This window comes from Cygnus atratus, chromosome 4, assembly GCF_013377495.2.
Source record: "Cygnus atratus isolate AKBS03 ecotype Queensland, Australia chromosome 4, CAtr_DNAZoo_HiC_assembly, whole genome shotgun sequence".
Lineage (NCBI taxonomy): Eukaryota > Metazoa > Chordata > Aves > Anseriformes > Anatidae > Cygnus > Cygnus atratus.
The window spans coordinates 32,763,293-32,775,619 of NC_066365.1; positions in this window are offsets into that span (position 1 = coordinate 32,763,293).

The following is a 12,327-nucleotide window of genomic DNA, read 5'->3' on the forward strand; positions in this document are numbered from 1 at the left end:
TGGGAGTTTTATTTTCAGCTCCACCGTTTGAAATGAATTTCTAATAATACCACAGCTTTGCAGATACATAAACAATATAAAGCAGGCTTCCTTTACCCTGATATACAGAACTGAGTAGTACATTTCCCTCTCTTTTCAAATTGTCATTTGCTTTTAGGTTTCCTGATACATTTCATTGCTGATTTAAAATTTTTACATTATAGTTTGGAAAAAATAAAGAACTCAAAAGCTGCTGACTAGACAGGACTCCAAAAATTTTCCTTCAGACTGTTTGCTGCTACTTGTGTGCTTTGGTGTTCCTCCTGTCAATTCTCAGCTGACAGGAGTGTATGTTTCTATTAACTAGCATACACATTTTCCCAAATAATTAAGATTTATAGAAACATGCTGTCCCCTGTGGAAAAGTTTCTTATTTTTTTCTGCTGGTGTTTCTGATGCTGATTTATACCACGCATTAGACATGCACTGGATTCTCTCTTTACCGTTCTGCTGACTACTGCCACACTTCAAATATCCCATTTCATCCAAAACAACACAGTAATGCAATGTTCCTTGTGTCCACTCTTACATCCCACACAATTTGCCATTACATTTCATGACCAGATATATATCCAGACATGTCTGGATTCCGCTGTTCACAGGCAGCCACTTACCAGCATGACCAGCCATAGAGACCTCACCGTTCATCGCTTTTGGCCACATGGCAGAGTGGGAAGAACCCAGGTCAGAGGTGCAATAAGACAGAGGAATGCACCTCTGTATGATTACCACTAATGCAGCCATCAACCAGTAAAGCTAAGTGGGATATGGCTCCACTAAGGCCACAGGTCTCCAGTATTAGTTCAAAAATTCAAGATTATAACCTATATTTAAAAAAGATTCAACCTATGTATTCATTTCTACATACATTCACATATTGAAACACTTCTTGCTTTAAATATTAAAAAAAAAAAAGACTTGCTGACATAATAACCTGTTTTCCTCATTTCTTCCCTCATTTTCATTTTCTTTGACGCTTGCACTTCAGTTTCTCATGTTCCACTTCCTCTTTTGTTATGTCCCTCTTGCTTTTCTTTTCACGCTTTACCACTCGTGTTACCTGTTTTTCACATTTTTTTTTCTTCCTCATCTTCCCCTATTCCCAGACCTACCCCTTCACTTAAAACTTTCATATCCAGTTTCTCTCTCCTCCTTCTCCTTCACCCAAAGACAAGAGTTGGTACACTACAGTCTTTTTCATGCCACTCTCATAAATACAAAATATACAGGACATATATAAGACTGATGTGAAACAAATACAGAGCCCACCAAAAAAATCATTTATTTATCTGCTTCGGCATTAAAGCTCCAAAGTTCCTCTATCCACAGTCCACAAATGACTCAAACGGTCCAAAAGCTGTAGGATCAGGCCCTCTAAGCATGGCCCAGTTTACCACCAATTTCACAAACAACTGAGAAACAAGGATTGCCTAATTAATCCTCATTAAATGTCCTCCCTACTGCTTTCTGCCAAAAGATAGTATTTGCCTAAAAATTATGTATTATCTTGCTCATTAGGAAATCTAATGTGTAAAAGCAAGTTTGAAAGTATTCTTCATTAGGAAACATGGGTGATGCAGGCTTTTCTAAATCTAGGCAGAATTCAGGAGATACTTGTGCTGAAAAGTCCCAAGACAAGTGCAGAAACCATCATCCCAACAGACACCTGTTTGTTTCATAAAGCTATGTATAAATAAGAATGTGAGGCTGCAAATGAACCCCTATTCCAAACCCAACAACAGCGGCTGATTTTCCTTCCGGTACGACCAACACAACGCAGCTGGGGTAGGGCGGTCTGTCAGGGTATGTTAGGAATCACGTATAAAGCACGTCTAAAGCAATCTATTACACATTGCTCACTAATTCTTAATATACAATGACAGCGTAGGCAATAAAAGCTCCAGAGCCAGCGTGATGATGTGACTGCATACTGGGTATACGACCTTAGTGCTGGTGAAATTTAACTGTTGTAGTGACACACTATATAGCCAGTTGAAAAAAGCCTGGGACATCCAGCACTACTCCGAGATCTGGCTTCTGCATAGTGTTAAACCCCCGTAACTTAATTCAAAGAGATAAGCAACTGTTAAGAAGGACACAAACTGTCCAAAGCAACAAAGGCACAGATAAGACACCTGGTCTTTGCAGGACAAAAAGCAACACAAACAAACAACCACCACAACGTGAATAAACCAAACCAGCAAAACTCCAAACCAAATCCATGCATCTTTCATCTGCATGTTTCATTTCAGCTTAATAATAATGTTACCAAGGGCAGGTGACCTCCTCACCTTGCAAATGCATGCCCACCCATCCCCAGCACAAGCTCTTTGTGTGCCTCACTCACAGACTCTATGGCTGCATTTACTCAACGAGAAGAAGAAATAGGATTTGCCTTACATTTGGTTGTGGGTTGTGTTTTTTTCCCCCCTCATTTTATTCAAGCATTTTGCTTTTGTTTTGTTGTATTACAAATAGGCAGAACAACAACTATTGCACTTCCCCATGGCTTGAACAAAGCTGGCAATAGATGGGTGTTGCTGTTTAACCTCTGTAGGGCGTAGAATCATTATATCAGGGAAAATAAATTAGAATTAGACGGAGGTTTGAAGCCCAAAAAGCATGACACGTGACTAGCATTGTATCTTGAACGCCTGAGGTAAAGAAGCCATCCCCACTGACAACCAGCCTAATCCCCATACAGCCAACAAGAGCCACCACATAGCACACAGTAGCAGTTAAACCTAACAGTAAAGGGAACAGGAGCTTTTCCATAGACATAAGGAGTGCACCAGAGAAGAAGAAAACCCCACGGGTCTCACAGCAGCACATCGCGATTTGCTCTGGGGTAGTCCACGCATTGCTCCCGTTGCGCAGTCTGATTTATCAGACAGCGCAGCGCAGACAAAACTGTTCTGACAGGAAGACAGGAGCTCCTTTCATCTTTGACTCTCCAAACAAATTATGCTCTCTAATTAATTCCCGAACCCAGTCATTTGTGCAGAGAAACCGGAGCTTCAGTTTTCTGCACCAGAGGAGAGCCCTCCTCGCCACAAGTGGGCGCACGATGAGGGGCCTCCGGCCTCCTCTGCCTCCCGGGCCTACAGACCGGGCCTACACGCGCTATAAAAGAGTGTCTTTCGCCACGGCTCTGCTCTAAAAATTCGGACTATTGCCCCTGAATATTGCTCTTACTGTCACATTGGGGTTTGGTTTGCAGAAGAGGTGAGACAAAGACGCCCCTTCACAAGGTGTATCATTCTTTTATCTCTGCAATAAACAGGACAAAGTCCTCTGTCACACAAGCAATTAAATGGCAGTGCCAGTACCTCACGCTAAGCCCTTGCCTGCATTTTACGACTCCTCTGCTGCACCCACATTAGAAACAACTGACCATGAAGTTCACATGCAGTATTTTTCCCTTTCAGGAAAAATAGCTATTTCATCTTGTCCTTACGAAATGCAGAACACCTACTTTCAGTGTGACCCTCGTCTCTCTGCCAGATGGGGAGTAAAACTGCACCGCTCTCAGGGAGCCACGCCTGTTTTGGAGAGCCACTCCAGTTCAGAAGCCTGCTGTGGGAGGTGGAGTGTCTTTTGAGATTAGCGTTTGGTAGCGAGAGCATCTTCCTGCCTAAGTTTCCATCTCACATGTTCTTAGACATTTTCCAGCATCCACCCGATGTGCATCGAACAGTGAGCAATTGAGAGTTCAAGCAAATGATATGGAGGAATGGATAATTAGCCCCTAGGAATGCATCCAGCTACAGTTATACTCCATGAAGGTTGGAGACCCAATCCTCCTCAATTAAATCTGATACTGAAGGAATTTATAGGGCTTTATCCAAGCTACTAATTCGCAATTTTACTGCAAACAATTTACAATCAAATGAAGTGAAAGCTAGAAGCAAAGAGTACATTAATGACCTAATTTTCCTTTTGCGTTTCTCTTAGTTTTATCTTCCAGTTAAGACCAATCTTAAAATTACAAAAACATGCCAGTAAATAAATACAAACTATTTTAGTTATTACTGCATAAAAGCTGAATTCTGAATATGAACTTCAGCATTGCCTTCTGCTGAGGACAGACTTGTATCACCAACCTCCAGTAACAGAAACTGGGAAAATATCACCACTTCTCAGAATGAAAATTCATGCCCCAGCAAAGCAATACAAAACATATCACAATATCTGAGTAGAAAATCTAGTGTTCTGGGCTAGCAATATGCAATTTGTAAATTATACAGCCATGTGCACTATAAGATGTGACTTAAAAATACAATAAATACACTGTCAGAAAGGAAGCATGAATGCCAAAGCAGATATTTGCAATACTCCACTGGAGCTCTGTCTGCACCAGGAGAGATCTAGGTGCAGCCTAAATAAGAGAATTTTTATTAGGTCTAAAGGCACCGGTCAAGTGACAAAGACCTCAGTCTAGGGGTTGCTGTTTCACAGGAGAGCGGTCAGCCTGTGGCTTGCTCCTAAAAGAGACACTCTGCTGCACTCTGGAAGGGGCTCTAGGGCCGAGCTGACCTGCTGAGACAGTCAGGTAACTCACGTGTTTATGAACAGCTGATTCTTTGGAGGTTTAGTGAGCTGAGCTGGCTCAAAAGGGTCAGTCAGCTGCCAACACAAGGGAAGCAAGTGGCCAGGAGCAAGTCACTGAGTCAGGTCAACATCTCAAAGCTGTCTCCTTCCATTCTCACAGCTCCTGTTTCACTTTCATCCCATGCTTGCCTGACACTCCAACCCCCCAGAGCTATGTAGGAAAGCTGCTGTAGGAGCAGAAATCCCAGCCACTGGTGAGAAGGTATTCAGGGCCTGGGTCAGAACTTGCTGCTTTTGCCTTCAGGTGTACCTGCGCTGTGTTCACTTATCACGAGCCCCAAAGAAATGCACAGGAAGAACCTGCAGTTACACACCTTGATCCCATCACAGAAGAAAAATCTGAGTCCTGTTTAAGATGTGAAATTGCAAGATGCTGAGACACATATCTGGACAGAAGGCTGGCTCTGGCTTGACTTGGCTGAGTAATGTGAATCGGTAGGCCACCGAGGGAAGTAATACAGCAAGGTAAATGAAATTTGCTTAGCAGAATGCACTCTCTCCAATGGTTTGAAAACAAATTCTTTCTTCTTCTAGCTAAGCAAACACAATGCACAACATTCCTCTGAACCAGAAGCATATGATAGAAACACAAGTTGCAATAAGCACTTCCCCACGAGTGTCCTCCTTGGCTAACAAAAGAAGCAGCGAGAACCTGTACAGCTGAACTAAGCATTAGTGCCTACAGAGAAACAAATGTCAGCCCAGGTCTTGCTGGGCTGAGGTACAGGAGGAACAACCAGATCTGAATAATTTGAGCAGGACACCATCCTAAGAAGGAGTGCCTGGGGAGGCAGCGGCACTGATCGTTAAATCTCACCACAGAATACTTGGCAAAGTCATGGAGTAGTATACAATTGCAGTTTTAAATCAGCCTTTGCACTCCACTACCCTGGAGCTGCTTCGTGGTGGTCCAGTCTTCCAGCACAAGATGAGGTAGCTACAAGATGCCAACTGCCAATGGCCCCAGGGCTGCTGCAGCTTTTCCTCAGGTGCAGAGGTTACCCAGGTACCCTTCCTACCTTCCCTTCCTCGCAATCGCCTTTGAATGCAGTCATTAACCACAAAGATTTCCACTACCCAATAAACATTTCAATCATTTCTCTATGCTAATCTTTTTTAAGGGTTTAAATTAGCTAAAACTTAAATTTTGGTACCAGAGCAGGGCAAAAAGCTTTCAGAAACAACCAACAGGATTGGTGAAAAACAAATTTGCCATCTACTTTGGCAACAAATTGCCAAAAGAGAGATTAGGCTGAACAGGCAGAGGCATAATTGGAAGATGAACACACACGTACAAAGAAAGGAGCATTTCAAAACTATGCATTAGGTGCCAATCATCTTAATGTGAGAAAACAATACAAGGATTCACAGGGCAGACATCCAAAGACTCCAAGAGACCTAAAATGCAAAGGATGTATAAAAGCTTTACACAAAATCTACAAATATTTGAAGGGTGTGAAGCTAGGAATTTTGTGGGTTCAAATGAAGAGAAAGATCTAAGCATAACAGGAAGAAATTACAAGAAATCAGACCATCAGGATAAAGACGTTTCACAGTAAAATTTAATAGGCAGCGAAATGGTTTCCCAAAGCAAGAAGCTGAAGTTTGAAAAACCTTGATTTTAAAAGCACATCAGAAAAAAATACCTGAATAACAATTCAGATTTGAAACTTGGAAAACATATAAGGCTGTAAATCACTGAGAATAGAAGCGTACATGCTTTTAAAGATTTAGCCCTCAGCAAGGAAACATCTCACAGAGAATATGCCACGCGATAGCAATACTGGTCTAGAGCTTTTCCCACTTGTAGTATGCATCTCTGTTTCCTTCCTCCTCCCTCCCCCCCCAAGCCAATATCGACCATTTCCACCATGCAGCAAAGTGGGACGTGTTCTGGCGATGTGCAATTGCTCGTTGGAACACAAACAGTACCGATACGCTGCGGTAATCTCAACGGTAGCCTCTAATGGAAGTTGTCTGCTTATTCCCATTTCCATTGGGACAGCAGCCTGTGATGCGACTTGACTGTCAGTCTGAGCTAGACTGTACCCCTGAGACACCTCAACCGCTCAGTGTGTTGGAAGAGTCATTTTAAGAAACAACATTTTTTATCCCTACTTGACTCCATGCCAAGGGAGTCGCACAAAAACCTTGGGATGTTTCAGCACTATAGGTTACGTAACAGCTACTTTTCTGAAACCTCGTCTAAAACCCTCAGTTGTTCAAAAAACAGCAACAAAACCCTCCTGATAATTAGCAAATTTTTCCTCTGATAGTCAGGAAACTGCAAAAACTTAATAAGGTTTCTCAGTTTCTTTATCTTCCCGTCCTGTAACTGCAGAACTGCTGATCTCCAAGCACATTTGGGTTTCTTTTCTCTTTGTTTCTTATGTAATGGTGTAGTTGGACCTGTTCCCTTCTGAACCCCTGTTAGGAACATCTCCCTGCTATTCTAAGTACCAACATCCTTTAATCCCTTTCCTAATTTAAATATATTCTAAGTGGCACTTAGCTCTCTACTGGGATTCCAAAACAGGCACTTTTATTAGGACAGCCCTATACAAACTTCACTTTCCAAGTGCAAGATGTTGCACTCACTCCTTGGAAGTATCAGTGCCGGGGGCGGGGGACAAAAATCCCAACCTTCTCTTGCTCAGCAGCAAGACTAAGGGCTGCAAAAGGACCAGCTCATCTCCTGTGACTCATTTTTGTAAGAGAAGTCACAGGTCTAGTGACACTGGAGGCTCTAAAAGGCTGTACAGAGAGCTGAATGCATTTTTTTTTTTCCTTCGGTGGAAGCCTGGAAAGGTTTCTGGAAAGTAAGGAAGTGTCACTTGCAGAACATAGCCAAAACTTCTCAGCCAAAAATCTGCAGGTGCTTTAAAGAAATACCAGTATCATTATCCTCATTTTGCAGATCGAAAAGCAAAAGCACAGAAAGGTAATGCCAATCTCAGCATCATGAACTCAATTCAGATTTCCTGGAATTGTTCACTAAGACACAAATCCGTTCTTTATCCAAATTTATTTAACATGTAATGAAATAGATTCCAGAGAACTTGGCCTGCTCTATGTAGGAAAAACATAAAAATTCATATAACATTGGTTTTGTCTGTGCAAAAATCAAGATTATATGCACTGATCTCCTTAGTCTCTATTTGGTTTCAACTGAAGAGAGGTTAGAGAGAAAAAGTGAGCTTAGAAAAATGAAAAGCATTACTTAAGCCTTGCACAACATAATCTTACTTTAAATTCTAAGGTGAAATTCTTGACCTAACTTGAGCTCCTACTGATTTCAGTGGGGCAAGGTTTTCACCTCTTAATGTGTGGTAAAGGGAAGGAGAAAAGATCACTTTCTAAAGGCACTTTAAAGAAGTACTGCATTCAAAGCAAAGCAAAGTTAAGTCAAATATTTCATGTAAACTCAGTGAGCTCATTTCCCAGATGAGCTAGATATCTGCTGAGCTTGCCTTAAAGGGCAAAAAGCAAAGATGGCTTCACCTCCTAAATGTGGCCTGGGGCACAGTTATGATGATTTACCTTAAGACAGTTTAAATGCTCTTGGCTTATTCTGAGTGGAGATCACGTCTCCTGACAGCAAAAGATACTGAGGCACTGAGGTTAGGTCAGAACCCGGCCTCGAGTCTCTGGAATAAAATAGAAAAGGTGCATCACAAATAGCTGAAAAGGACAACAGCCATCATCTCAAAAAGCTGTCAGAGAACAGCTTTGTTAAAGAACAGGAGGGCAGTAATAGTAATTAAAAATAGTACGTTAATTGATAAGTTGAATATTTCTTGCATGTTATCTGGCACCTACAGTCAGATAATTGCAAGCAAGCATAAGTAAGAAGTGTCAGCCTGCCATAAGCAATGGCAACAACCTCATGGGAGAGGAAAGTCTTCAGGAACTTGTGGAAGACAAAGCGTTACTTAAAGACGAGAAAGAAGCAGTTACACCAACAAGAAAAAGAACAGGGAGGATCAGATGAATTCAGTACACCTACTGGTAACTGATAAGGTTAGAGAACACCAAAAATTTAATCTGCAGGCATGGACTGGATAGCAAGGTGATTGGTAACAGTCAACACAAATGGCATCAATCTAAACACTATTAGAAAACCTACCAATAGTGCCCTAACATACTTCAGGCAATATTTTCACAGTAAATCAAGGGGAATCTAAGTAACATAAAGCAGGAATACTACTAGTTGAAAAACTGTATATGAAGGATAGCTATCACCAGCTTCTTGTCTTACTGAGACTCATAGAATACAACCATTTCATCAGTGCCTGGGATGATGCGATACCCTGGCTGTGTTTGCAGACCACATCAAGTTGCAGAGGGCAAAAAGTGCTGGAGAACAGGAGTAGAATCCCAAACAATCCTAAGAAAATGGAAAAGTGGTCTGAAATAAATAGGATGTACCTTGGTAAAGACAAACGCTAAGTGTAATACTTCAGATCTTGTCAGCCAGCTGAAGGTCAGAACAATCAACTGCACAAATACTGGATGCAAAATCACTGGCTAGGAGACAGGAAAGGACCTGGGGGGTTAAAATGGCTCAGAAATCAAACATCAATCAACACTGCCACACTGCTGAGGAAGAAAATAAAAATCCTAAACGTTACAGTGCTAAGCGCTAACAAAGCTTCCTCTGAAGTAGCTTGCTTGGTTTACACTCCACATTTCCAAAAATCCACTGACTGCACACCACTCAGAGAGAATCTAGAGGAGAGAAGACAAGAATGAGCGATGTCTAGACAGCAGGCCATTGGAGCTAATGCTGAGAAGAATGAGAGGTGCTCTGTGAGTATGACAGAGACCGAGAAAAAAGCTAACACATATATAAAATGCACAAAACTTTGCTGCAAAAAGGAAGAAGTAAAATGTCCTCCATATTCAGGTTCAGGGGTATAAGAAAAACATCTTTGAATTAAATACACTGGTTAGGTTTTCTTGCTAAATTTATATCATGGAAATCTCTTTGAAAAGGTTAGATAAACCTCTAGTAGTAATGTTTCAAGTACAGCTCAACTGCCCTGGAGATGGAGGCTAAACAGATAATCTCAAGGTCCCTATTTTACATGATTTTTTTATGATACACCCTACTTTTTGGAATGCTGCATATGATTCACTAGGCCTATCTGTCATTTACAAATGACTGTTTTCAATACGTTTTCTCTCTTTAGAAATCACACAATTTTCTTAGCTCTGGTGATATTTCCCCCACAGTTTCTATGTACAGAAGCATTTACTTTAGAACTTTGCGCGTCAGATATGCACATTTGAATAGCATGCAGTATTCATGACACTATCCTGGCTTAGCAAGGCATGGAGCCAACAATACTGAGAGCGTAGGCAAGGGAGAAACAGGAGGGAGCAAAGTCAGCAGCACTCGTGGAGGGAGAAGAATGTAAACTGGGAAGAGAGAAATGAAAGGAAAGGACCCAGATATACTCAGAATAGACCAGAGAGTAAAGAGTCTCAAAAGTTAGGGCAACACTCCGAATTTAGAGTGTGATCTGTCTTGCTAAAACACCCCACTGAGCATGCAGTTGTGCCCTTCCTTTTATTTTAATTCCCCCCGTCAGGATAAGCGGAGTAAAGAACCATGTTTATATTTGTTCTAGTTTATTGAACATGATCTTAAAATTGCATGAGGTAGAGGAAGGACGGAGCTGTCAAAGAAACTGGAGAACAGGAATAATTACATGTGGGCTTCATTGGGAACTGAAGTCAGAGGGGATTTTGAGGCTTCTACTTCTTGAAAGAGTCTGCAAAAAGGAATTTGAATGGGAACCAATAGTTTGTTGGGAACTTCTTTCCTTACAGTAGATATCCCATTACTTCTATTTTCTTAAGTGAATTGTGGCAGAATCCATGAAAAAGTTAAAATTTCCACTCCGTTCTTAGTCACTTGACTACTCTGCCTCCCAACACACTGCTTCTCATTTAATTACTGCTCTAAACAAAATTACATTATATCCATATGCAATATTTTGCTTTCCAACAGGCAGAATATGAATGTACAGGTTTAGGGTGCATCATTTTGACAGCTGTAGGAAAAGAATACAACATCCTTAGCAGAAAGAGACGGAAGAAACAATGGAGGTATGAGAGGTTGTTGAAAAAGGGAGGGAGGTGGAGGGGAGCTAGAGAAATCGTTAGAAAGGGCAGCAGAGGAAGGAAGGGCGCACAGAAGTGAAAAGATGTGGAACCGGTCCCTTCAGCTTTTACTCTGAACACTGAAGGGCATGATCCAAAACATCTTTGAAACTGATGCTAACATTTTATTCACACTGCCACGCCACTCGAGGTACTGCAGTTGCTAAACTGGAAGCACAGAATGCAAGGCACTCGCTGTCTTTTGCTGTTTCACTTGGCAAACAACAGCTCCTACCTTATCTGCCTATCATTTTCACCATATTGCTCCACTGCTGCAAGGTCCTACCAATGCTATCATTACTCCAAAGGAACAGAAAGGGCCTCGGGCACTCTCTATCATTTATAGCACCGTATTAGTAAAATCAGTGAAGGTTTTTTGATACAGCTAATGCATCAGCAGCCACAAGAGCCTTCTCTGCACTACAGCTCCTGCCACTCTGTTGTTTCTTCCTAAGTAGTGAATGCATGTATTATGGAAAGGAGCCAGGAAATCACCAGAGATGAGCAGATACAGAAAACCTTTTGTCCAAAGTACATTTATTTATACTGAAATTCTCAAATTTTTCCTGCTGTAGTAATACATGGATTGAGCTGGGATGGTATTTTTCTGCCTGTTTAAATTGCATCTCTGCAACAGATGGAACAGAATAGTTGTAGCCGTAGGCCAAACTCTGAGAATTATTCTAGTGGTGGAGGTAATAATAATGATCACAAATGGCAAAATGAAGCAAAAGTTCACATTTAACTCATCAATACATTATTTTCATTCTTACCACAGAAAACTTGGCAATAGCTGCTCTCTGCTTGTGATCCTTTCTGAATGCAGCCAAAGACTCAGCGTGGGGTTTCCAAAAGTCATTTAAAGGACTTCAGAGCATAGCTGGGCAGGAATTTTTGTATTTCTACTCCACAAACAACACTAACCTTTGGAACATAGCTAAGGAACATTTCTTCTGTATAGGAATAAAAATTTAAATTATCCATGTTTCCTACAGAACAGGAATTTCAGGATTTCCTTTCAAGTAAGCCAATGCTGCTAGACTACTCTATAGCTAAGGACGGTAGGAACTGAAACACAGAGGAGCTGTGAGCGTAGCAACTCTGAGAGGTGTCACAAGTCAGAAACATGGAATTTTCTGATGCTAGCCAGCTGTTATACAACCAAACAACCTGGGATTTGGGAAAAATGGCAGCTCACTATATTGCTATTAAAAGGTTATGTAAGACACGGAGGCCATTCAGACAAGTTTCATGAAAGTACACCTGGAATTTGTTAAAAAGATAATACTAGTAATAAAGAGCAGAAGTAATCTCAGACAGAAGACTTACAAATTGATTTTGTGTGAAACCTATAACCTTATGGCACTTAGATCATTTAAAAAATCCTTCCTTTCATTAATAACTAGTATGAAAAAGTATGCGAAGAAAGAATTCGTGTTTACATTCAACATATATCAGTATATCAGTTATACTTACTAGGTTTCTTTTTGTAGCAATATATTATGGTCC